This window comes from Oryctolagus cuniculus, chromosome 1, assembly GCF_051225735.1.
Source record: "Oryctolagus cuniculus isolate XC-2025 breed Fujian yellow rabbit chromosome 1, ASM5122573v1, whole genome shotgun sequence".
NCBI lineage: Eukaryota > Metazoa > Chordata > Mammalia > Lagomorpha > Leporidae > Oryctolagus > Oryctolagus cuniculus.
Genome location: NC_142867.1, coordinates 130,481,324 through 130,509,277, shown reverse-complemented (window position 1 = coordinate 130,509,277; position 27,954 = coordinate 130,481,324). Strand labels below are relative to the sequence as shown.

Genomic DNA, 27,954 nt, shown 5'->3' with positions numbered 1-27,954 from the left:
AAGCATGGAATGGTATCTGTGCAGTTACCTTTAGCTATATATGCATATGATTGTAGTGGCCTACTCCATACATTATGAGTGAACCTGTAAAAGAGCTAAAATTATTACATGGAAGAGTGATGACAAGGATTTCAATATTTTCTTCTTCAACCACAGTGATATTTGCCTGATTTTCCCTAATGCATGTTATTCTTTCTGTAAATGCCCACTATGCACTGAAACAGACTTCATCTTACAAATAGTCAACTACTGTCTTTTTCCAATGAGGCTCTTGATCACATACAGACTGGGTGAGAAAGGACCATGGTTACTGTGGATAAGCTTTAACAGAAGCATAATCTTTTATATAATTTCTTTTGAGAATTTGTCTTAATTCCCAGAATCTAACAATGGATGGCAGTCTACATCATATATATGAACCCCCAAATATCATTTATTATTTATTTGTATTTTAAAGTTAATTTTGCATCCTATATATTTATGGGAGTAATCTGGCAGGCCCATCATGAGAGGATCACTAAATTTGCAATGATATTCTGCTGTCCTGATAATTAATGGAATAGAAGAAAGTTTGATTATGGTCACCTATGATTTGTTCAGAATGTAAAGGAGAATTGAGTCCTTTCTGGAATGAAGTAAATACTTAAAATTCTGAATGAACATTTCAGCTCTCTCCATAAGAAGTGACAACCTGGGGTTACTGGAGCTGAGGGCGAAGCTCCTGAGCACTCTCAGGAGGTAGAAAATGTGGATGACATTCATCCTTTTTATTCTGGCTTTTACTTTAAATTCCTAAGAATTTATGTAATTCTGGATCACAGTCACAAAAACACAACAATTAAATGGGCCAGGAACCAAAGACTGATGATGAAATCACTGGGCTTATATTAGACATATGCATAAAACACAACATCATAATGACAGAGCGAAGCCATCTGCACACAGTGAAAGGATACTTTGTACACAAAGTATATTTTAAAAATTATTTGATCAATAGGCATGAAGACAAGCAGAAATACACACAAACAAGTGAGGCAGGGGCATCTTACATCCCCAGGTTCACCCCTGAGATACCTAAAAAGCTGGGGCTAAGCCTTGCCCAAACTAGGACTGAGGAACTCCATTTTAGTCTCTCATAGGCATGTCAAGGACCCCAGAACTTACGCCATCATCTGCACTTCCGAGGTGCATCAGGAGGAGGAAATTGACCAGAAGCATGCATTAACCAGGACTTAAACCAACACTCTGATAAGGGATGACGGTGTCCCAAGTTGAAGCTTAAACCCCCACACTACAATGGTTTCCTCAAGAAAAATAATTTTGATAAAGCCTCTTTTCTCATCTCTTTTACAATATCAATTATTAAAGTATGTTATATTATGTGTAGTAAATTACAGTTCCATGAATGAATGCACAGTGATGTTTACATTCTGTGTAGATTTAACAATATGAGTATATATTATAAAATATATAAATGTATTTATATATTTATATGTATTTATATACATACATAAAATATGAGTATATAATATAAAATTATGTTATTATGTTCATTACTAGTGTTATCTTCATCATAAGTTTTACCATATTCATTGAGCAGCATTTTAAGACAGCTGATATAATTGGAAACATTAAAATGATGGTGAGAACTTTATGTGAACAGATGTGGGGGAATAGATTGACAGTGTTCATTGATGGAAATTGGAAACTAGTCAGCTGGCAGGTTCAAGCAAATAATTATCCTGTGCACAAGGATTAGCTCCACAAAATAATTTTTTAAGAAAATGGACAAATTCAAGAAGAATACATAGGGCAAGCATCCAATAGCACTGAATAAGTGCAGTGTGTCACCTATTCTTTGGAATCTGAATTTAATGCAGATGTAGCTAAAAGCAAAGAGCTGATGAGGAGGATATTAATTAATCCCACATATTTAATTTCTCAGTCTTCCTGAGGAAAAAAATCATAGATCACAAAAGTGTCACCACAGAGGTAGGAGACAAAAACAGTAGCAAGATAATAAATCATATGTTATGGATTTAGAGACACCCAAAAATGCTCCCTGAAAATGCATTTTATAAAATGATACAATGATAATTTTTTGTTGTCATAACTTTTCTTAAAGATTTATTTTTTTTATTTGAAAGAGTTACAGAGAGAGGTAAAGACAGAGAGAGGTTCTCCATCTGCTGGTTCACTCCCTAGATGGCTGCAACAGCTGGAGCTGTGCTGGTCCAAAGCCAGGAGCCAGGAGCCTCCTCCGGGTCTCACATGTGGGTGCTGGGGCCCAAAGCTCTGGGCCATCCTCCACCGCTCTCCCAGGCCACAGCAGAAAGCTGGATCAGAAGAGGAGCAGCTGGGACTAGAATTGGCACCTATATGGGATGTCAGCACTGCAGGTGGTGGCACCACAGCACCAGCCCCAAAAGTGCATTTTTTTTCATTTTCAATTATCTTTATGTACAGAAGATCGACTCAGTATATACTGAGTAAAGATTTCAATAGTTTGAACCCACACAGAAACACAAAGTATAAAGTACTGTTTGAGTACTAGTTATACTGTTAATTCTCATAGTACAACACATTAAGGACAGAGGTCCTACATAAGGAGTAAGTGCACAGTGACTCCTGTTGCTGATTTAACAACTGTACTCATTTATGATGTCAGTAATCACCCAAGGCTCTTGACATGAGCTGCCAAGGCTATGGAAGACTCTTGAGTTCACAAACTCCAATAAAACTGTTTTTAAGAGCTATTAACATACCTCCCTGTTCATCACTCTGATAAGGAAGTGATAGCCATAGCAACCCAGTGAAATAATTAATTTGGGAAAAATGTATTCTGTGCTCCAAGTTCCCTGGTCAAGCCCACGTGGGCCCTGAGTACCTAAATATCATCCTCCCTAATGCATGAATACATAGTTAGACAGTGAAGACTTTAAGGCCTAACAATCTGCAACATTTGAACACATCAACAGAGGTTTTCTGTTTGTCCAATTTCTTGAAGGGTTGGTGCCTTGTGGCTGCAAATGGAAAACCCTGGTCATTCTGTTCCATTTTTATTCATGATAGTGTCATGCTTGCATCCTTCCTGTTTTTCCATTTTAGATACTCATGTACTTAGGTACTAGAGAATTGTATTCTTACTTAAGTTAGATAACATTAATGCAAAAGTAGTGATAATTCAGCAACAAAATTGAAGTTCAAGAGGTATTTATTGTATATAAAAATTTACACATAATGCAACCTGAATCTTTTAAAGTAAATCAGAACTCTGACAGTGGTGATTATTTGTCTATCATATATACTATTCAATTAATGCATTGCAAACTATTTTTTTCTCATTCTATAAAAATTTAGATTTTTTATCAGTTTTAAATGTCTCAGTTTATTTTAAAAACCTAAATACTAAAGCTAATTTAAGAAAATATTTGAATTTATGCTGCTTAATTTTATGTAATATTCAACTAAACTAATAATCTCAAAAATTAATATACAATAGAAAGTATTATTAGATATTTTTCTGGTAAGCAGAAGAAAATGTTATCAATGATCATTATGTTATTTTCTTTGCAACTTGTTAAATTCATTAATATTTAATATTAAGTATATTCCATAGGTTATGGGGCCATGAGGTGAAATAGTCCTAAAATTTTCTGAAATATCTCAAAATATTTCCTCATCTAAGAGAACAAAATAAAATCACCAAATCATACTGAATTAGTTCAGGTTTTGTGTCTTACTAGAACAGATTTTATTAATAAATACTGCAAGTTAAGTTGAGAAACAGATTAGAATGAGTGAAACCAAATACAATTCTAATTCAAGTACACTAAAAATCACAAATATACTTTTGAAATCCTATTCATTTATGGCTTTACATAGCTCATGAGGTAGATTATTTCATGTCTATAATCATCTGTTAGATTGATGGTGGGATAATATGTAAGATTGGTAACATAAGCAGAGAATTCTAACATTTCACTGGAAAGAATCTGACTTCACCCCAGAACCCACATGCTCTCGAAGCTCACTTTGTACATGAAACAGAAAGACACTCACCCAGCCTGACTCTGCTGTGAATCCATTAGGAAATGAATCCTCAGTACGTGGTTATAGGGAAGGGATGGCATCAGCTCATCTCCCTCTGGGACCATAACTGTCATTTCACTTGTGGAAACAGGACAGTCTCAGCCATGGCATAATCAGAAATTGGAGCCACCCCAGAGAAAAGTGCACTTTCTTGGCTTCTCAAAGACAGCAGAGAGCACCTTTGTCACCTGTGGACTCATTTCTCCAAGGCAGGCATGTCTGAACAGGATGTCTGCTCTCAGTTCTTGTCAACAGATAAATGTTAGACAATAATCCTTACTTTAGAACAAGTATAACCACATCTGATTTCTCATGCTAGCCTCACTGCTCCAGGACACTCCTGGTGGCATTCTGTGGTGTCAGGGTCTCAGTGAAATAATACAGCACCTTTAAGTCAGGAAACTGTCCTCTCTGCCAGCCCTAATCAGGAAAAGTGATTTTTCCCCAGGAGACACATCCCTGAGCCAGGGCATATGTTTTGGTTGCAGAATCTAGGCTGCATTTCCTTTACTTCCCAGGGTAAGTGCTTTTCTAGCATACATACATGATATCTCCATTTCATCACCACAGAGGGCCAGGGTCTGCACTGTCCTTCTCAGGATAGCTTATTCAGATGTGGTCCTCCACATCCTGAGTTGGTGTGTTCTGCCACCTGTCCCTCAGTCTCCTCTGCCAATTTTACTCACAAGGCTTTATACACTCACAAGTAGAACTAGATTTTACCAACAAATTTTCTGTTTCTCTGATATCCACCAGCCACCTCTTTGTTATGATTTACCCATAGATGAAATTTTTGCCTGATTAGAACTGCTCTATTTGTGGTCCCCTTTATGAATACAACACTCCCTGATTTTAAAGTGGTGACATTTATCTTCTCAATAAGTAGATACTCAGATGGTCAAAAACTCTCAGGCTCTTGTGTCCATTCTGGTGGTCCTTTCCTGTGTTTTCCTTGATACAATCTGGAACTCTTATCCATCTAATCTGTGTAAGTCCCATGCTTTCCAATCATGTCAGAATCAGCGAGGATGCACATACTTATTAGAGATAGAGAGTGCTGAGGATGCCCTTACTTATCAGAGAGAGTGCTGAGGAACCAGACCAGCTAGGTCTTCACTACCAGGTTCACTGAGTAGACCTTCTGGCTCTCCTCCTTCACTAGTACTCATTCTCTGTAGTCTTGGTGCAGTTGTCCCTAAGCACAGGAAATCTAAGATTGACATAATGGGAAGCAAACACAAAATCTTAACTTGAATAAAATCCAACCCACTAACCTCTTCTTTATAGGTACTATTTTTTTCATCTTCTGAAGAAAACTTTCCCTACCCAATATCCTTTTAAGAATATTCCTAGTTACTGTTAAGTTCTTTCTGGGCTGGATTTTCAAGGATGGTAGGATATATGTCTCAACGCCTTGATATGCAAGGCTATCCGAAGAACTTATCACTGTTAACTTTATTTTTAAAATGTTAATTGACAAATAATTATATGTTTATGAAGTAAGATGTGATGTTTTGACTTATAGGTACATGATACATGATTCAGTCAAATAATTAGTATAGCTATCACAATCCAATTTACTCATTTTGTGGTGAAATGCCTTTCTCTAAAAAATGTATGCATCCATGCATGTATGTGTATACAAATGCATATATGTATTTGAGAGGCAGAGACATACAGACAAAGATATAGACCATCTAATTGCTTCTTCACTCCCTAAATGTCCACAATGGCTAGAGCTAAAGCTGGATAAAGTTGTGAGGCAGGAAAACAATTCAGGTGTCCTTCATGAGTGGCAAGGAGCAAACTACTTTCCAGGGTTTATATATTAGTGGGAGGCAGAAATCTAGACCAGACACCAGACTCTAACTAAGGCACTTTGATATGAGATACAGGTGTCACAACCAGGGTCTTAACCACTAAGCCAAATGTCTTCCCAGAAATATAAAGTCTTTTAGCAAATTAGAAAGCCACAATATATTATTTTAAAGATTTTTTTATTTGAAAGGCGGACTTGAGAGGGGGCCTGGAATTTTCGATCTGCTGGTACACTTCCCAATTGTCTACAACAGCTGGCACTGAGCCTGGATAAAGTCAGGAGCCTTGAGTTTTTTCCAGGTCTCCCATGTGGGTGCAGGGGCCCTAGCACTTGGGCCATTTTGAATGTTTTTTCTAGGACATTATCAGGGAGCAGGATCAGAAATGGAGCAGCTGTGACTTCAACCATCACCCATATGGGATGCTAGTGTCACAGGCAGAGGCATAACCTGCCAAATCACAACACCAGCCCTGAAAATACACAATATATTATTTGTGATCACCAGGTAGTGCAATGTCTTCTTAAATTCTTTTTTAGTCTTATTAGAACTTTGTGTCCTTTGATCAACATTTTCTGTTTTTGCCCAGCAACTAGCTGAGAGGAGTTGAGTCTGAGTCTGGCTGAGAGAATTGACCGGGGGCTGGGTTACCATTACTTGGGAGCCTTGTTGCTGTTATGGACTATGAAAACACTATGACTGCATTGGAGGGTGCAAAGTGTGTCTGAATCTATGAGCAGACATTGTGGGTGACTCCATATGCTTGGAGCTCTCTGACTTCCTGGTGAGAATCATCGCTAGAGGATCCATGCTTACACTGCATTGATCCTTTGTGTCGCTCTTGTGGCAGTGCAGATGATTGCACCCACTGAGGATAGCAGCTGGGCATAGGTCTCCTTGGAGGAGACGTGAGCATGAGAATATGCCAATAAAGTGAGCCAAACTCCCCTGATTGAAAAAGAGATTTACCACACCTCACTTGGGTGTCACCTTGGACACTTCCATCACACTGTCGCACTGAATGGAGCTCCTGGGCCACACTCATCACATGCCTCTGGGTATTCACAGAAAGAGCAGATACTACACTGAACCACATAGGCATAATCAAAAGAGGAAGACCATCACAGTGAGGAAAATAATCGACATGTGTAGTAACAGAAACTTTCCATAAATTGGACAAAGATAGGGACACCTAAGTACAGGAAGCACATAGAACACCCAAAAGACATGACCAAAAACGGTCTTCACCATGACATAATGTAGTAAAACTCTCTGCAGTGAAATATAAAGAAAAGATTCTAAAATGTGCATGAGAGAAATGCCAAATTACTTTCAGAGGAACTCCTATTAGCAGATTCGCATCAGAAACCTTACAGGCATGGAGAGAATGGTGAGATATATCCCAAGTCTGAAGAGAAAAAAAAAAAACTTTCAACCCAGAACACCATACCCTGCAAAACTTTCATTTATGAATGAAGATGAAATAAAGACCTTCCTTAACAAACTAATTTAAAGAATATGTCACCCATTTATCCAGCCTTACAAAATATGCTGAAGGATGTGCTTCAGACAGAAACATGGTCATCACTATGAAAGAAGATGAAAAGCAAAAACAAAAAGATGAAAGCCAAAAATCTCTCAATGAGATTACCAAGAAAGTCAAAGTAAACAATATGAATACATATGGAAAAATGGCAAAGCCAAGTCATTTTTATCAATATTCAACTTGAATGTAAATATCCTCAACATTCCAGTTAAAAGTTACAGTTTTGCCAATGGAATAAAAACAAGACCCATCTCTTTGCTGCCTATAAGAAATCTATCTCACCAACAAAGATACACTTGGACTGTAATTGAAAGGATGGAAAAAGATATTCTGTGCTAACAGAAACAAAAAGGAGATGGTGTAGCCATCCTAATATCAGACAAAAAAGACTTTAATCGAAAAAACTGTTAAAGGATACAAAAAAGGCATTATGTAATGATTAAGGGATCAGTTCAATGGGAAGATGTGACTATAATAAATGCATATGCACCCAATACTAGAGTACACAGCTATTTTAAAGAAATGTTAATGGATCTAAAGGAAATCATAGACTCCAATACAGGATTTTAATTCCCCACTAGCATCAATGGACAGATCAACCAGAAAGAAAATCAGTAATAAAACAACAGAGTTAATTGACACTATAGACCAAATGAACCTAACAGATATCTACAGAACTAATCATCCCACAGTTGTAGAATACACATTCTTCTCACCAGTGCTTGGAACTTTCTCTAAGATAGACAACATGGTAGGGCATAAAGCAAGTATCAGCAAATTAAAAAAAAAATAAAAATGATACCATGTATCTTCTCTGACCATAATGGAATAAACTGGAAATCAACAACTCAAGAATCTCTAGAACATATGCAAAAACACGGAGACTGAACAACATGCTCCTAAATGAAGAATGGGTCATAAGGGTAATCAAAAAATTTCTGGAAACAAATGAAAACAACAATACTATGTGGGGAGCAGCTCGGACTAGACTGTTACTGGAATTAAGACTTATTCTATGCACCTGCTCTCCCACTATATGGCGCTGGGAGAGAAGAAAACAGCTTCTACACAGCTGCCTCCAGTTCAACCAATAAACTGTAGGACTTGCTCCTGATTGGAGGAGAGCAGCGTACTCGGCGTGTGGGCAGCCAAGTTGGGATTGGCAGAGGAGGACTATAAAGGAGGAGAGAGACGGCATGCACCAGGAACATCTAAGAAGGAAAATCTAAGGGGAATACCTGTGCAGCCCCCGAGAGAGCCGGCCGGCGGTGTGCCGCTCCCCTGCGGAAGTGGGGAGAGTGGCCCGGGGGAACCGCCCTTCCACGGAGGTGGAAGGGATAGTAGCCAACCCGGGAAGAGCCAGCAGCAAACCCGGGGAGGGCCGAGCAGACGAAAGAACAGCGCAGGGTTTAGTGTCGTTCCTCCATGAAGAGGGGGAGCGACAATACTACATAGTAAAATTTACAGGATTCAGCAAAAGCAGTATTAAGAGGAAAGTTTATAGCAATTGGTGCCTACATCAAAAAATTGGAAAGATAACAAATGTATTATCAATTCATCTTAAGGAACTAGAAAAACAACAGCAAACAAAACCCAAAATTATTAGGAGAAAAGAAATAATTAAATTTAGAAAACAAACAAAATTGAAACCAAAAAACAAAAAGATCAATGAAACAACAAATTGGGAAACCTAAAGGAGATGGATCAGTTCCAAGGCACACACAATTTACCTTAATTGAGCCATGAGGCACAGAATACCTGAACAGGTCAATAATCACAATGAAAATTGAATAAAATAAATAATAAAGACCCTACCAACAAAGAAAATCCCAATACTGGATGGCTTCACTGCTGGATCTACCAGACATTTAAAGAATTAACTTCAATTCTTCTCAAGTTACTCAAAATAGTTGAAAGAGAGGGAATCCTTCCACACTCTTTCTATGAAGCCAGAATCACCATAATTACTAAACCCGAAAAAGATACAACAGAGAAAGAGAACTATACGCCAATTTTTCTGATGAACATAGATGTAAAATACCCAATCAAATCCATCAACATTTAAGAAAGATCATTCAACTGGACCAAGTGGATTTATCCCCAGTGTGCATGGATGGTTCAAACATTCACAAATCAACCAATGTGATACATCACATTAACAAATTGAAGAACAAAAACCATATGATCTCAATAGATAGAGATAAACTTTTGATAAAATACAACTAACTCTTTTAGGATGAAAACTTTAAGCAAATAGAAAGAACTTTCCTCAACACAATCAAAGCAATTTGTGACAAACCCATGGCCAGCATCCTATTGAATGGGGAAAACTTGTAAGTATTCCATCTAACATCCAGAATCTGACAAAATGCCCACTCTCACTATTGCTATTCAGTATAGTCCTGGAAGTTTTAGCCAAAGTCATTAGGCAAGAAAAAGAAATCAAAGGGATACAAATTGGGAAGGTGGAAGCCAAGCTATTTACATGAATCTATATATAAAGGATCCAAAAGACTCCACTAAGAGAATATTGGAGCTCATAAAAGAGTTGATAATGTAGCAGGCTATAAAATCAACATTCAAAAATCAACAGTCCTTGTATACACAGACAATGCCACAGCTGATAAAACTTCTAAGATAATTCCATTCATAATAGTTACAAAAACAAACACTTTGAAATAAATTTAATCAAGAACATCATAGGTCTCCAAAAAGAAAATTAGAAAACACTAATGAAAAAAATAGAAAAAGACACAAAAGTGGAAAAATTTTTCATGTTCATGTTCATGTATGGTAATAATTGAGATAATCAAAATGTCCATTCTACTGGAAGTAATTTATAGATTCAATGTGATACCATCAAAATACCAATGATGTTCATCTCAGATCAAAAATAAAGGATGCTGAAATTCATATACAGACACAAGAGATCCTGAATAACTCAAGCAAATTTATTCCACAAAAACAAAGCTGGAGGCATCACAATACCACATTTCAAGATGTACTACAGTGCAGTTACATTAAATAAAATCTGGCACTCTCACAAAAGTTGATGGATATGCCAATGGAAAGGAAGAGGAACTCCAGAAATCAACCTATGCATCTACAACCAACCAACTTATCTTTGACAAAGGAGCTAAAATCAATTCCTAGAGCAAGTACAATCTCTTCAACAAATGGTGCTAAGAAAATTGGATATCCAATTTCCCCTCCTTACACAAAAATCCACTCAAAATGGATCAAAGACTTAAATCTATGACCAGATACTGTCAAATTGTTAGGGAACATTGGGGAAACACTGCAAGATATTGGTATATGCAGAGAGTTCTTGGAGAAAAATCAAGAAGCACAAGGAATCAAAGCCAAAATTGACAAAGGGGATTACATCAAACTGAAAAGTCTCTGCACTGCAAAAGGAACAATCAGCAAAGTTAAGAGGTAACTTGCAGAATTAGAAAAATTATTTGCAAACTATGCAACTGGTAAGGGTTTGATATCCAGATTCTATAAAGAGTTCAAGAAATTCAATAACTGCAAAACAAAAAATCCATTGAAAAAATGAACCAAGGACTTAAACAGAATTTTTTTTTCTTTTCTTTTATCTTCATTTATTGATCTTTTTAAAAGTATGAAGTAAATCTTTAAAATATTTTTTCACAGGGGACTATTTTACATTATTGTTTTAAAGACATTTATTTATTTTAAAGGCAATTACATACAGAGAGATATTTCTTTTGCTGGTTCCCTACCCTAAATAGCTGAAACAGGCAGGACTTGGACAGGCCAAAGCCAGGAGCCTGGAACTCCATCCAGGTCCTCCATATGGATGACAGGGGCCCCAAAGACTTGTCATTCTCTACTGCTTTCCCAGGTGCATTGCCAGAGAGTGAGATTGGAAGTGTAGCAGCTGGGGCTTGAACTGGTGCCCATATGGAATGCTAGAGTTGCAGGTGGTGGCTTAACCTGCTGTGCCACAATGCCAGCTCTGATTTATTGCTATATATTTTTGAATGTTAAATTTGTGATTATAAAGTAAATTGAAAGTATGTCATGGTACAAATTAAAATTTTAAAAAAAGATGGAGGAAGGAGGGTGGGAGTGAGAGAAGGCAGGAGGGAGGGGTGTGTGAGATGTATCATTATACTCTTAAAATTGAATGTATGAACTACATGAAATTTGTACTCTATATAAATAAAAAGTAAAAATATTAGAATATGCTTTTGATAAGAGATAAAGATTCTTAGTAATTAACAGGCAGTTTAAAATGTACTTAAGGCTATAGCCCTTCTATTTTTGTTGAATAAAGATAAAACCAATTGATTCTATATTTTTGAGTTGATGGCATGTTAAGAAATGACAATGTTTTTCATAAATTAAATGAAAATGACTAGTGTGAAGAAATACTTCTAGATTATGAGGGCTATGAAATTTAATCATATGCCCCTTAAATTATTAAGACAAGGAAAATTATACAGTTTAAATGTCAATTTCATTTGTAATGCTGCGGATTTCCTTCAGTAATTACATTTATTTTTTGTTATCAATTAATTGATAAATCCAGTTGAAAATAAAACTACAAGATATGGATGGTCAATATTTTGTTTTACAGACACCTGAAGCTTGTATCATTAATATTGGAGATGTGAATGACAACATGCCAACATTTACTCATTCTTCTGTAAGTATATGAATAAAAGAAATATGTATAATTATTCACTATGTACATCTCTGCTCATGACATATAATTTCTTTTTTAAAAAAATTATTTATTTGAAAGTCAAGGTTAAACAGAGAGTCAAAGTATGGCAGAGAAAGAAGCAGAGAGAGAGGTCCTTCATTCATTTGTTCATTCCCCAGTTGGTCATAATGGCTGGAGCTGTGCCAATCTGAAACCAGGAGCCAGGACCTTCCTCTGGGTCCTCCCATTGGAGTGCAGGGGCCCAAGGACCTGCACCATCTTCCACTGCTTCCCCAGTCATAGCAGCAAATTGGATCAGAATTGGAGCAGCCAGGACTCAATTATGCACCCATATGGGATGCCGGCAATGCATGTGGTGGTTTTATCCAGTATACCACAACGTAAAAAGACATTTTTCAGCAGAGGAAAGTCATATGGCCAACAGACACTTTAGAAAATGTTCAGAATCACTAGTCATCAAGGAAATGCAAATCAAAACCACAGCAAACCAGACCCAAATCTAGTAGGAAAAGAGAAATAATTAAAATCAGAGAAGAAATCAACAGGATTGAATCAAGAAAAACATTACAAAAAATCAGCCAAACGAGGAGCTGGTTTTTTGAAAAAATAAACAAAATTGACACCCATTGGCCCCACTAACTAAAAAAAGAAGAGAAAAGACCCAAATCAATAAAATCAGAGATGAAAAAGGAAACGTAACAACAGACACCACAGAAATAAAAAGAATCATCAGAAATTACTACAAGGACTTGTATGCCAGCAAACAGGGAAACCTATCAGAAATGGATAGATTCCTGGACACATGCAACCTACCTAAATTGAACCAGGAAGACATCGAAAACCTAAACAGACCCATAACTGAGACAGAAATTGAAACAGTAATAAAGGCCCTCCCAACAAACAAAAGCCCAGGACCAGATGGATTTACTGCTGAATTCTACCAGACATTTAAAGAAGAACTAACTCCAATTCTTCTCAAACTATTCAGAACAATCGAAGAAGAGGGAATCCTCCCAAATTCTTTCTATGAAGCCAGCATCACCTTAATTCCTAAGCCGGAAAAAGATGCAGCACTGAAAGAGAATTACAGACCAATATCCCTGATGAACATAGATGCAAAAATCCTCAATAAAATTCTCGCCAATAGAATGCAACAACACATCAGAAAGATCATCCACCCAGACCAAGTGGGATTTATCCCTGGTATGCAGGGATGGTTTAATGTGCGCAAGACAATCGATGTGATACACCACATTAACAGACTGCAGAAGAAAAACCATATGATTATCTCAATAGATGCCGAGAAAGCATTTGATAAAATACAACACCCGTTCATGATGAAAACTCTAAGCAAACTGGGTTTGGAAGGAACATTCCTCAATACAATCAAAGCAATCTATGAAAAACCCACAGCCAACATCCTATTGAATGCGGAAAAGTTGGAAGCATTTCCACTGAGATCTGGTACCATACAGGGATGCCCACTCTCACCACTGCTATTTAACATAGCTCTGGAGGTTCTAGCCAGAGCTATTAGGCAAGAAAAAGAAATTAAAGGGAAACAAATTGGGAAGGAAGAACTCAAACTATCCCTCTTTGCAGATGGCATGATTATTTAGGGGACCCAAAGAACTCTACTAAGAGACTATTGGAACTCATAAAAGAGTTTGACAAAGTAGCAGGGTATAAAATCAATGCACAAAAATCAACAGCCTTTGTATACACAGACAATGCCATGGCTGAGGAAGAACTTCTAAGATCAATCCCATTCACAATAGCTACAAAAACAATCAAATACCTTGGAATAAACTTAACCAAGGACGTTAAAGATCTCTACGATGGAAATTACAAAACCTTAAAGAAAGACATAGAAGAGGATACCAAGAAATGGAAAAATCTTCCATGCTCATGGATTGGAAGAATCAATATCATCAAAATGTCCATTCTCCCAAAAGCAATTTATAGATTCAATGCAATACCAATCAAGATAACAAAGACATTCTTCTCAGATCTGTTAAAAATGGTGCTGAAATTCATATGGAGGCACAAGAGACCTCGAATAGCTAAAGCAATCTTGTACAACAAAAACAAAGCCGGAGGTATCACAATACCAGATTTCAGGACATACTACAGGGCAGTTGTAATCAAAACAGCATGGTACTGGTACAGAAACAGAAGGATAGACCAATGGAACAGAATTGAAACACCAGAAATCAACCCAAACATCTACAGCCAACTTATATTTGATCAAGGATCTAAAACTAATTCCTGGAGCAAGGACAGTCTATTCAATAAATGGTGCTGGGAAAATTGGATTTCCACGTGCAGAATCATGAAGCAAGACCCCTACCTTACACCTTACACAAAAATTCACTCAACATGGATTAAAGACCTAAATCTACGACCTGACACCATCAAGTTACTAGAGAACATTGGAGAAACCCTTCAAGATATTGGCACAGGCAAAGAATTTCTGGAAAAGACCCGGGAGGCACAGGCAGTCAATGCCAAAATCAACTATTGGGATTGCATCCAATTGAGAAGTTTCTGTACTGCAGAAGAAACAGTCAGGAGAGTGAAGAGACAACCGACAGAATGGAAAAAAATATTTGCAAACTATGCAACAGATAAAGGGTTAATAACCAGAATCTACAAAGAGATCAAGAAGCTCCACAAAAACAAAACCAACAACCCACTTAAGAGATGGGCCAAGGACCTCAATAGACATTTTTCAAAAGAGGAAATCCAAATGGCCAACAGACACATGAAAAAATGTTCAAGATCACTAGCAATCAGGGAAATGCAAATCAAAACCACAATGAGGTTTCACCTCACCCCGGTTAGAATGGCTCACATGCAGAAATCTACCAACAACAGATGCTGGCGAGGATGTGGGGGAAAAGGGCACTAACCCACTGTTGGTGGGAATGCAAACTGGTCAAGCCACTATGGAAGTCAGTCTGGAGATTCCTCAGAAACCTGAATATAACTCTACCATTCAAAACATCTATCCCACTCCTTGGAATTTACCCAAAGGAATTTAAATTGGCAATCAAAAAAGCGGTCTGCACCCTAATGTTTATTACAGCTCAATTCACAATAGCTAAGACCTGGAACCAACCTAAATGCCCATCAACAGTAGACTGGATAAAGAAATTATGGGATATATACTCTTTAGAATACTATACCGCAGTAAGAAACAGTGAAATCCAGTCATTTGCAAAAAATGGAGGAATCTGGAACACAACATGCTGAGTGAAATAAGCCAGTCCTAAAGGGACAAATATCATATGATCTCCCTGATCGGTGACAACTGACTGAACACCAAAAAGGAAACCTGTTGAAGTGAAATGGACACTATGGGAAACGGTGACTTGATCAGCATAGCCCTGATTGTTAATGAACAACTTAATACTTTATCCCTCTTAGTAGTTTTTTTTTTTTATTTGTTCTACTTAATATGACTGGTTTAATTCTGTAATTAATACACAGTTATTCCTAAGTGTTGAAACTTAACTGAAAAGTGATCCCTGTTAAACATAAGAGTGGGAATAAGAGAGGGAATAGATGTACAATTTGGGACATGCTCAAGCTGACTTGCCCCAAATGGTAGAGTTAGAAACATACCAGGGGACTCCAATTCAATCCCATCAAGGTGGCATGTACCAATGCCATCTCACTATTCCAAGTGATCAATTTCAGATCACAATTGATCATAATGAAAGGACTAAGAGTCAAAGGGAGCACATAAACAAGTCTAGTACCTGCTAACACTAACCGATAGAATAAATAATGGGGAGAGTGATCCAACATGGGAAGTGAGATACTCAGCAGACTCATGGAGTGGCGGATGTCCTAAATAGCACTCTGGCCTCAGAATCAGCCCTAAAGGCATTCCGATCTGGCTGAAAAGCCCATGAGAGTATTTCAGGTATTTAAAGCCAAGGCACTCTGGCAAAAGATCTCTGTGAGTGAGATCCCAGTGGAAAGAACAGGTCATCAAAGAAGGAGGTACCTTTCTCTGAAGGGAGGAGAGAACCTCCACTTTGACTATGAACTTGTCTAAACAAGATAAGAGTCAGAGAACTCAGAGGGCTTCCATAGCCTTGGAAACTCATGACTGGAGCATAGGGAGATTACTGATGCCATAGACAGGAGTGTCAATTGGTAAAGTCAACAACAGGAGTCACTGTGCACTTACTCCTCATGTAGGATCTCTGTCCTTAATATGCTGTGCTTTGAGATTTAATGCTATAACGAGTACTCAAACAATATATTTCACTTTGTGTTTCTATGGGGGTGCAAACTGTTGAAATCTTTACTTAATGCATACTAAACTGATCTTCTGTAAAAAAAAAAATTATCAGTTCCCAACTTGACTCTCACTGGGATTAAACATGACAATAGGTCTGATCTGATTTCATCATCATTTAAAAAAAAAACATTTATTATTTTTCACTTTATGTTTCTGTGTGGGAGCAAACTGTTTAAATCCTTACTTAAGGTATACTAAGCTGATCTTCTGTATATTAAGATAATCGAAATGAATCTTGATGTGAATGGAAGGGGAGAGGGAGTGGGAAATGGAAGGGTTGTGGGTGGGAGGGATGGTATGGGGGGGAAGCCATTGTAATCCATAAGTTGTACTTTGGAAATTTATATTCATTAAATAAACGTTAAAAAAAAACACAATGAGGTTTCACCTCCCTCTAGTTAGAATGGCTCTCATACAGAAATCAACAAGTAATAAATGCTGGTGAAGATGGGGGTGAAAGTTACCATAATCTGTTGTTAGTAGAAATGGAAATGCTACAGCTACTGTGAAGACAGCTTGGAGATACCTCAGAAATTTGAATATATACCTGCCATGTGACCCAACCATCCCACTGCTGGGAATTTACCCAAAGAAAATGAATCAGCAGGTGAAATGAAAATGAATCAGCATGTTTATTTCAACTCAATTCACAATAGCTAAGATATGGAATCAACCCAAGTATCTGTCAATGTAAGACTGGATAAAGAAATTATGGGATATGTATACATACATAGCAGTAAATAAAAAGGAAATCTTGTATTTTGCAACAAAATGTAAGCAACTAGAAAACATTATACTTAGTGAAATAAGCCTGTCCCAAAGGGCAAATACTGTATGTTCTCCCTGACCTTTGATGACTAATAGAACACCTAAAAGGTAATATAGAATATTAAAGTTTAACATCGAGTTCAAGAGAAAACCACCACTATTTTCAGGAGGATCTCATGGGCCACAGCTTCCTATTCACCCTTAAGGCTGGAGGTGGGTCAAGCAGCCTGTAAATCAGAGACTTTTTACATTAATACTTGTAAAACAACATAATAAATAGATCTTAAACATAAAAAATGATAAAAGCAGAAAAGATATACTGCACACTCTCATAAAGCAAGAACAGCTGAAATTTATAGTAATGTCTATTTTTAAATAAATAAAAATAAAATGCTACCCTGTCTATAAAATTATACTAGCCCATTTTATTTAATATTAAAAAGCTTAAAATGTTTTATCTCTCAATAAATCAACATAACACTGCAACACATTTAAAGAGGAAAAAAGCCATCAGACTGGCCCATGGAAATACCTAAGATCACTTCATAGCTCCTAATATAGAAAAATTAAAACAAATAAGGGAAAAAATTAAAGTGAAACAAAAAATACAAAATTACAACCATGACCTTAAAAAGCATACTGTAATATCTTCAATCAAATTCAGTAACTAAGTCATTTATGGAATGAATACTGCAGATAATTAGGTTAGGGGAGTGGCTTTGCTGGCACTCAGATCAAAGTCACAAGGTATATAGAAATAATTTATGATTAAGAAAGACAAATTCTGAAACAGCTGGACTATTAAAAACCATATACCTACTGATATACAGAAGAAGGATGGAGATGTAGGCAGGAGCAGCAGTTCTGTTTGTGCTATATTGCAAAGTAAAGTAAGTGAAGCATTTGTGATGGAAATTTTAAAAGTCCATGAAAAGCTGAATTGAAGTATGAGTTTACTGTGGTACACTTTTTTGGCAAAAAGGCTTTTTCATAATATATGGAAAATGCATAATATAAAAATACATGAATTTCAAAATTGGTATTGCACCAAAATTACCTCGTCTTTTAGTTCTATTTTATGAACATTTAAAAATGCTTTAAATACTTATTTATGTATTTGAAGGAGTTACAGAGAGAGATGCATAGAGAGCAAGAGAAGGAGGTATGAAGGGAAGGAGGGAGGGAGAGACAAGGAGAGAGAGAGACACACACACTTTCTATTTGTTAGTTCAATTCCCAGAAAGCTTCATTGGTCTGGGCTAGGTCAGGCAAAACTATGGAACCAGGATCTTCATCTGGTTCTCCCATGGGGGTGGCAGAGACCAAAGGATTGAGCATCTTCAATTGCTTTTCCCAGGCCATTATCAGGGATTTGGGTGAGAGGTGAAGCAGCTGGGACTCAAACTTGTGTCTATATTAGATATTGGCATCACAGGCAGTGGCTTTACCCACTACACCACAATTGTGTCCCTAAAATATTTATAAATGTTTGTTTATTTAAAAGGCAGAGTGACTGAAAGAGAGTGATCTGTCTTCCATACTCTGGTTTGTTCCCCAAATGTCTGCAACAGCTAGGGATAGGACAGTCTAAACCCAAGACCAAGGAACTCCTTTGTGGTCTACCATACGAGTGGCAATAATGCAAGCACTTAGGTCACCATCTACTACCTCCCCTGCACATTACTAGAAAGATGAGCAGCAGAGGTAGAACTTGATATGAAGCACTCTGATGTGATATGTGGGCATTCCAAGTAGTGGCTAAACCAACTGCTAAACCAGCTACTCCTTGAATATTTTGAAGTACCACTTACCTTTATTTTACCAAGGTTCTGATATTCCAGGTGTGACTTATTACTTCCACAGGACCTACTTTCATCTTTTCAGCAAAGAAATGTGTATCGTGAAGAGAAATGCTGCCAGAAACAAACAAATCTTGAAATGCAAAGATTAATAAGAAAAGCAAGTTATTACGAATAAAATGAATTAACTTTCCTATGCAATGGCAAATATTTGGTGAAATTCTTACCCATAATATCTAAAAGCACTGTGAAAGCAGATTATCCCATGAAATAATTATTAGAAAATAGTGTTTGGGTCTGGAGCCATGGCACGGTGGGTAAAATTGCCACCTGTGATGACAGTATTCCATGTGGATGCTGATTTGAGTCCTAGCTGCTCCATTTCTGATTCAGCTCCCCAGTAATGCACCTGGGAGGGCAGTGGAGAATGGCCCAAGTTCTGGGCTCCTGCACCCTTGTCGGAGATCTGGAAGAAGTCCCTGGCTCCTGGCTTTGGATTGGTCCAGCTGAAACTATTGAGGTCAGTTGAAGAGTGAACCAATGGATAGAGGATCCCTCTCTCTCTCTTTTTCTCTCTCTCTCCATCTTTTTAACTCTGACTTCCAAATATATTTAAAAAAAACATTAAAAAAGAAATTCATGTTCAGCAAGCTGATGATTTCTAGAACTGGTGGAAAATTGAGTTTTTTTTAAACCTCAATCATAAAGCAATCAATTAATGAGACTTTGAAAATATAAAGACCTATTAAATCCTTTTACGAAAACATTGTGCTCTAGGTTAAAGATCACATTAAGTAGAGACCTTGTACTGTCATTTTACTACTTCTTCCAGGTAATTTGTTTTAAGTTGAGATAAAAAAAAAAAAAACATGTGCATGGGAGAAGTAATACAAAGATTTTTTTAGGCCATGCCATGAAAAGGGCTTTGGATCAAGGTAATACATCGAAACAAAGACAAATGACTTTACTAAGTCTTTACATTAAAATTAAAAAAAAATCATTTTATTCGAAAGGCTGAGAAAGTGCATGTATGTGTGAGAGAGAAAGAAGGAGAGAGAGAGATAAATAGATTGAGATAGAGATCTTCCATTCACTGGTTTATTCCCTAAATGCCTTCAAAAGTCCATTATGGGTATTACCAAAGCCATAAACCGAGAACTCAATTCAGTTCTTACACATTGGTGTCAGGGACCTATCTACTTGAGCCTATACCTGCCACCATGCCTGATACCCATTAGCAGGAAACTGGACTGTAAGTGGAAGATCCAGGACTCTGACATAGGATGTAGTTATCCCACATGGCCACTGCTATGCCAAATAAATAAATAAATCTTTTAAAAACTATAAAATTGATGTCACAAATTATACCTTTGTATACAAGGTACCTATCAACATAGATTTATATTTTATGATTTACATTTTAAAACCCAATAGGATAACAAAAATGGAGTTAGAATCAAAATTACAAGAATATTGATTTTTTGTATTTTTCATTTATTTTTCTTAGAAAAGATTCTATACTCACATATCTTTGGTTTAAAATGTATTGTCCTTTTATCTGCATTGAGAAAAGCCTATATGGGTCTCTCACAAGTAGTAGAGATGCATGTATTTGAGTTATCAGCTGATGTAATCCTTGGCACATTAGAAGAAAACTTGATCACAATCAGAGTAGTGAAGACTTGAAATGGGCACTTTTTTTGTAGGATTTGCACATTGAAAGTGGTGACCTCATACAGTATGTTATAAGGTCTACCCCTACATTTTGTAAAATGGAAAATTGAGAATACTTCAGTTTTATTCATTTTCAAGTCTGTTTTTGATTTTTCAGATTCTATTGAAATTCTATATGAATTGTAGAATGAGCTTTCCCTTCTTTTAAAATTCAGCTGGAATTTTGACAGCCGCTTACTTTGAATCTGTACAATAAGCTGGGCAGTATTGCTATATTTTTTTTGACAGGCAGAGTTAGACAGTGAGAGAGAGAGAGACAGAGATAAAGGTCTTCTTCCATTTGTTCACCTCCCAAATGGCCACTATGGCTGGCGCGCTGTGCTGATCTAAAGCCAGGAGCCAGGTGCTTCTTCCTGGTCTCCCGTGTGGGTACAGGGCCCAAGCACTTGGGCCATCCTCCACTGCCTTCCTGGGTCACAGCAGAGAGCTGGACTGGAAGAGGAGCAACCAGGACAGAATCCAGCACCCCAACTGGGAATACAACCCGGGATGCTGGTGCTGCAGGCGGAGGATTAGCCAAGTGAGCCATGGTGCTGGCTCAAGTATTGCTTTCTTTACAATAGTAACTTTTACAATGCATGGATGTGGTATAGCTTTCCATTTATTGATGTGTTGTTTAATTTCTTTCTAACTAGTTTTATAGTTTAAAGTGAACAAATCTTTCATCTCATTGGTTAAATTAATTTCTAAGTATCTTGTAATTTTGAGTCATTAAAAAGGAATCATTTTATTCATTTTACTTTAAGGTTGTTTCTATATATTAGTGTATAAGAATATACTTGAGTTTTCAGGTTGTTCTTTCATCCTGGAGTTTTCTGATTGAATTTCTGAGATCTAACAATTTGTTATCAATGAATTAGGTTTTCTACATATAAAATATTTCTATCTGTAATGACACTGATTTTTTTCTGTGTGAAAATTATTGTTTTGCTTGCTCTAGTCATGATAGTTCAAGGTCAATGTTTTAGATACAACAGGGGAAAAGGTCTCCTTTCATTGATTTTAATCTTGTGGGTAAAGTTTCAGTATTTATTATCAAGTATGATGTTAACTTGATATTTCCAAAATTCTTCTATTTACTTGAAGAAATTCCCTTTTAATACAAGTTATTTCAGGAATGGGTGATATATTTTGTCAATTTTCTTCTTGTATTAATGGATATTATGATGTGTTTTTCTTTGATTCTGTTGATAAGATGTATACATTTATTTTTCTATGTTGAACCATTATAGCATTCCATGAATAAAGTCCACTTGTCTATATTTTATTTGTAACTTTTTTTTTTACTTTTATTAACAACAATTATATATAAATGTATATATGGGGTGTTGTGATATTTATTTTTCTCTTCATGCTCTTAGAAACATTTTTTGTAAGCTTATTTTTAGATTCAACTTTTTTAATATTTTGTCATATTAACTTTATATAAAAGTATTATATATCTAATCATGCATACTAAATTTGTTAAAATAGAAATACTAATATCATATAATTATTCATTAAACTATCTTAAAGTGGAAAGATATATTTCATATCAATTCAGTGAAGGCCATTTTTATGACTATGTGTAAACCAAATAATATGCCATTCAATTTTTATAACATATATTAACTTCCACATATAAGAAAAGATAGGATATTTAGGTTTCTGTCTTTTTTTTACTTCATTAGCATAATGATTTTCCATCCATGTTGATGTACATGTCAGGGTTTCATTATTTTATAATTGAGTAATATCCAAAACACACACAGACTCACACATGCACAATCACATTTTAATTAACAATTCATCAGTTAAGGATATCTAGTTTGATTCCATGTCTTTTCCATTGTGAATTATGGTGCTATAAATATGGGAGTGCAATTTTTTTGAGATTTATTTATTTATTGGAAAGAGTTACACAGAGAGAGGAGGAGAGGCATAAAGAGAGAGAATGATAGAGAGAGAGAATGAGAGAGCAAGAGAGAGAGATCTTCCATCTACTGGTTCACTCCCCAGTTGGCTGCAAAGGTTAGAGTTACAGCAGCCCAAAGCCAGGGGCCAAAATCTTCTTCTGGGTCTCCCACATGGGTACAGGTTCCCAAGGACTAGGGCCACATTCTACTGCTTTCCCAGGCCATAGCAGAGAGCTAGATCATAAGCAGAGCAGCAGGGACTCAAACAGGCACCAAAATGGGATGCTGGCACTACAGGCAGTGGCTTTACCTCCTACACCACAGCACCAGCCCTGGGAGTGTAGGTTCATACCCTAACTCCATTTTCTTTGCAGATACTCTTAGAAGTGGGATTATTGGGTCATATGAATGAACAATGGGTCAAAAAGAAATAAAAGATAAATCAACATTTTCTTGAAACAAATGAAGATGACAGCACAACATATCAAAATTTATGGGAAAAAGCAAAATATTGCTAAGAGGAAAGTTTATAGCAATAAGTGCCTGCATCAAGAAATTGGAAAAGCACCAAATAAATGAGATATCAATGCATCTTAATGATCTAGAAAAATAACAGCAAACCTAACACAAAATTATTAGGAGAAAAGCAGTAATTAAAATTTGAGAAAAAAGCAACAAAATTGAAACAAATAAACAATACAGATCATGAAAACAAGAGCTGGTTTTTTGAAAAAATAGAAAAAATCGACACACCATTGGCTCAACTAATCAAAAACAGTAAGAGAAGACCCAAATCAATAAAAGTAGATGTGAAAAAGGAAATCTACAGCAAGCACCAGAGAAATAAATAAAATCATCAGAAATTACTACAAAGAACTGTATGCAAACTGGGAAACCTAGAAGAAATGGATGGATTCCTAGACACATACAATCTACCTAAATTAGGCCATGAAGACATAGAAAGCCTAAACACCAATAACCAAGCTGGAAACTGAATCAATAATAAAGGCCCTCCCAACAAAGAAATGCACAGAACTAGATGGCTTCACTGCTGAATTCTACCAGACATTTAAGAAGAACTAACTCCAATGCTTCTCAAGTTACTCAAAACAATTGAAAGAGAGGGAATCCTCCCAAATTCTTTTTACAAAGCCAGCATCACCTTGATTCCTAAATCTGAAAAAAAGGCAACAGAGAAAGAATTACAAATAAATTTAGCTGATGAAACTACATGCAAAAATCCTAAAGAAAATTCTAGCCAATGGAATCCAACAATACATCAGAAATACCATGCACCAAGACCAAATGGGACTTATCCCTGGTATGCAAGGATAATTCAACATTTGCAAATAATTCAATGTGATACAACACAATAACAAACTGCTGAACTAAAAGCATATGATTACCTCAATAGATGCAGAGAATGCATTTGATAAAACACAATACCCTTTTACGTTGAAAACTCCAAGAAAATGGGGTATAAAACAAACTTTCCTCAACACAATCAAGGCAATTTATAACAAACCCATGGCCAGCATCATGTTAGATGGGGAAAAGTTGGAGGACTTTCCACTGAGGTCCAATACCAGCCAGAGATGCCCACTGTCACCACTGCTATTCAATATTGTCCTGAAAGTTTTAGCCAAAGCTATTAGGCAAGAAAAAGCAATCAAGGGATATGAATTGTTAAGGAGGAAGTTGAACTATCCTTATTTGCAGATGACATGATTCTATATATAGAAGATCCAAAAAATTCCACTAACAGACTATTGGAACTCATAGAAGAGTTTGGTAAAGTAGCAAGGTATAAAGTCAATACACAAAAATCAATAGCCTTTGTATACACAGAAAATGCCATGGCTGATAAAGAACTTCTAAAATCAATCCCATTCACAATAGCTCCAAAAATCATAAATGTTGGAATAAATTTAACCAAGAATGTCAAAAGTCTCCATCATAAGAATTACAAAGCATTAAAGAAAGAAATAGAAGAAGATATAAAAATGGAAAAAGTCTTTCATGTTCATGGATTGGAAGAATGGTGCTGTGAAACCTGGATGTCCACATCAGAAGTATGAAGCAAGACCCCTACCTTACACCTTACATAAAAATCCATTAATATTGATTAAAGATCTAAATCTATAACTCTACACCATCAAATTAATCAAGAACTTTGGAGAAAACATGTAAGACATTGGCACAGTTCTTGGAAAGACTCCAGAGGTGCAGGCAGTCAAATCCAAAATTAACAACTGGGATTAAATCAAATTGAGAAGTTTCTGTACAGCTTTAAGAAACAGTCAGGAGAGTGAAGAGGCAATGGACAGGATGGGAGAAATTATTTTCAAACTATGGAACTGGGCCGGCGCCGCGGCTCACTAGGCTAATCCTCTGCCTAGCGGCGCCGGCACACCGGGTTCTAGTCCCGGTTGGGGCGCCGGATTCTGTCCCGGTTGCCCCTCTTCCAGGCCAGCTCTCTGCTGTGGTCAGGGAGTGCAGTGGAGGATGGCCCAGGTGCTTGGGCCCTGCACCCCATGGGAGACCAGGAAAAGCACCTGGCTCCTGGCTCCTGCCATCGGATCAGCGCGGTGCGCCGGCCGCAGCGCGCCGGCCGCGGCGGCCATTGGAGGGTGAACCAACGGCAAAGGAAGACCTTTCTCTCTGTCTCTCTCTCTCACTGTCCACTCTGCCTGTCAAAAAAATAAAAAAAAAATAAATAAAAATAAAAAAAAATAAAAAAAAAACTATGGAACTGATAAAGGATTAATGACCAGAATCTACAAAGATTAAAAAAAACTTCACAAGAAAACAAAACAAACAAGCCAGTGATGATATGATCAAAGGACTTAAAAAGACATTTTTCAAAAGAGGAAATCCAAATAGCCAACAGACACATGAAAAAATGTTCAGGATTACTAGCCATCAGGAAAGTGCAAATCAAAACCGCAATGAGTTTTCACCTCACCCTGGTTAAAATGGCTTTCATATAGAAATCAACAAACAACAAATGCTAGTGAGGATGTGGGTGAAAAGGTACCCTTATCCACTTTTGGTGGGAATGCTAACTGGTAAAGCCACTATGGAAGACAGTTTGGAGATACCTCAGAAATCTGAATATAGTCCTACCATACTTCCCAGCCATCCTACTCCTTGGAATTTGCCCAAATGAATTGAATCAGCAAATAAAAGAGCTATCTTCACCTCCATGTTTATTGCAGATCAATTCACAATAGCTAATACATGGAATCCACCTAAATGCGAATCAATGGAAGACTGGATGAAGAAATTACTGGATATGTACTCTATGGAATACTGCACAGTGGTAAAAAAAGATAAGGTCATTTATAACAAGATGGATGAATCTGGAAAACATCATACTTAGGTAAATAAACTAATTCCAAAGGGACGAATATCATGTGTAGTCCCTGATCTGTGACAACTATCAGGTCCCCTATAAGGAAGTCTGTAGAAGTGAAATTGACACTATGAGAAGCAATGACATGAACAACCCTTGTCTTGACTTTTGAGGGACAGTTTATTATTATTATTATTTCACAGATTTTATTTATTTATTTGAGATGTAGAGTTACAGACAGTGAGAGAGAGAAACAGAGAGAAAAGCCTTCTGTCTGTTGGTTCACTCCTCAATGGCTGCAACAGTTGGAGCTGTGCCAATCTGAAGCTAGGAGCCAGCTGCTTCTTCCCAGTCTCCCACACAGGTGCAGGGGCCCAAGGACTTGGGACATCTTCCACTGCTTTCCCAGGCCACAGCACAGATCTGGATTGGAAGTCGAGCAGCTCGAATAGAACTTGTGCCCATATAGGATGCTGGCACCACAGGCAGAGGATTAACTTACAGTGTTACAGTGCCAGCCCCAAGGGACTGTTTATTATTTTATTATCTTTTTTACTATTTTATTTTTCTACTTAATACCATTGTTTGAACTCTTTACTTAACATAGAATTAATCATAGTGATATAAAGTAAATTGAAACTAGATCCTAGTAAAAAACAAAAATGAGAATAAGAGAGGGAGGAGATGTACACTTTAGTACACATTCGCACAGACTTACCACAAAGGGGGAAGCTAAAAGCTTGCCATTGGACTGCAATTCTCATAAGCTGGGTGGTACTAATTCCATCTTGTGTTAAAGTGATCATATTAATTGTGTAGCTGATCATATAGATAGGATTAAGTCTCAAAGGGATCACATAAGTAAGACCAAGTGTCTGGTAATAACTATAGATAGAATTGAAAGAGAGAGAATGATCCAACATGGGAAGCAGGCCACATAGCAGACTCATAGAATGACAAACATCTTAAACAGCACTCTGATCTCAGAATCAGCCCTTAAGGCATTTGAATCTCACTGAAAATCTTCTGAGAGCGTTTCTGGCATGGGAAGTCAGGACACAGTCTCAAAAAATAATCCAAATGAACGACCTCTGTGAGATAAATAAACAGAATTCCATAAGTAAAATTTTATCCCATATGGAACACCAAGAAGAATCTCCTAGATCTTGGCTTCAAATCTGCTCATATCCAGCCATTGTGGCCATCTGCCTCTCTGTAGCTCTGCCTTTCAAATAATAAAGTAAATATTTTTTTAAAAAAACAAGACATTATAATACACATTGTATTTTAAATCCTGTAATGCTCACCCCCATGTTCACTAAACTGTAATATCAGTGCTTGTGTTTAGAAAACGTATCTGATGATAAATTTGAAGATATGGGGTGGAGCCAAGATGGCGGAATAGTGAGGGCACAAACTGCTAGTCTGGGAAAAGATAGTTTAATAAAAGTGGAGTTACTGTAGCCTCAGGAAAAGGCTCAGGAAAAAATTGCAGAGGAAACTTCTGGATCTAGTGGATGTGGCACGGAGGACATACAGGGAGAGCAAGATCGCCCACCGCATGGAAGCCGAGCCGTGGGAGCCGAGCCACAGAGTCTGCGTGCCAGCAGTGGAAGGGGAGGTGAGAGAAAAACTTCAGTAACCTGAGACATTGGCGGAGAAAGGCAGAAAGAGCCTACAAAGTACGAGGCCTGAAGCCCCACTGGGGAAAGGTCACCAGGCTGACTGGAGGAGAGAAAAAAATCGAATAAATAATGGTAACCGTACGGACATTAGCCTCTCCACTCACCTTACAAAGCCGAGCAAGACAGGCGCCATTTTACCTAAGTAAAGCGGCACGCGCCATTTTGCCTATGTAAAGCAGTGCCCATCATTAGGCAAGCAGAAAAACCTGACTCTGGTGGGGAGAAATAACAGGAGGTAAACACCTAGTG

General features: G+C 37.2%; 1 long non-coding RNA gene across 1 annotated transcript; it reads right to left on the bottom strand.

The window, feature by feature from the left end:
• Positions 1-25: 25 nt before the first annotated feature.
• LOC149128629 (uncharacterized) lies at positions 26-27,882 on the bottom strand. The gene is made up of 3 exons (XR_016213434.1): positions 27,810-27,882; positions 19,049-19,150; positions 26-84 (listed from the first exon to the last, which is right to left on the bottom strand). It is a non-coding gene; the product is annotated as an uncharacterized LOC149128629 (long non-coding RNA).
• Positions 27,883-27,954: the final 72 nt, after the last annotated feature.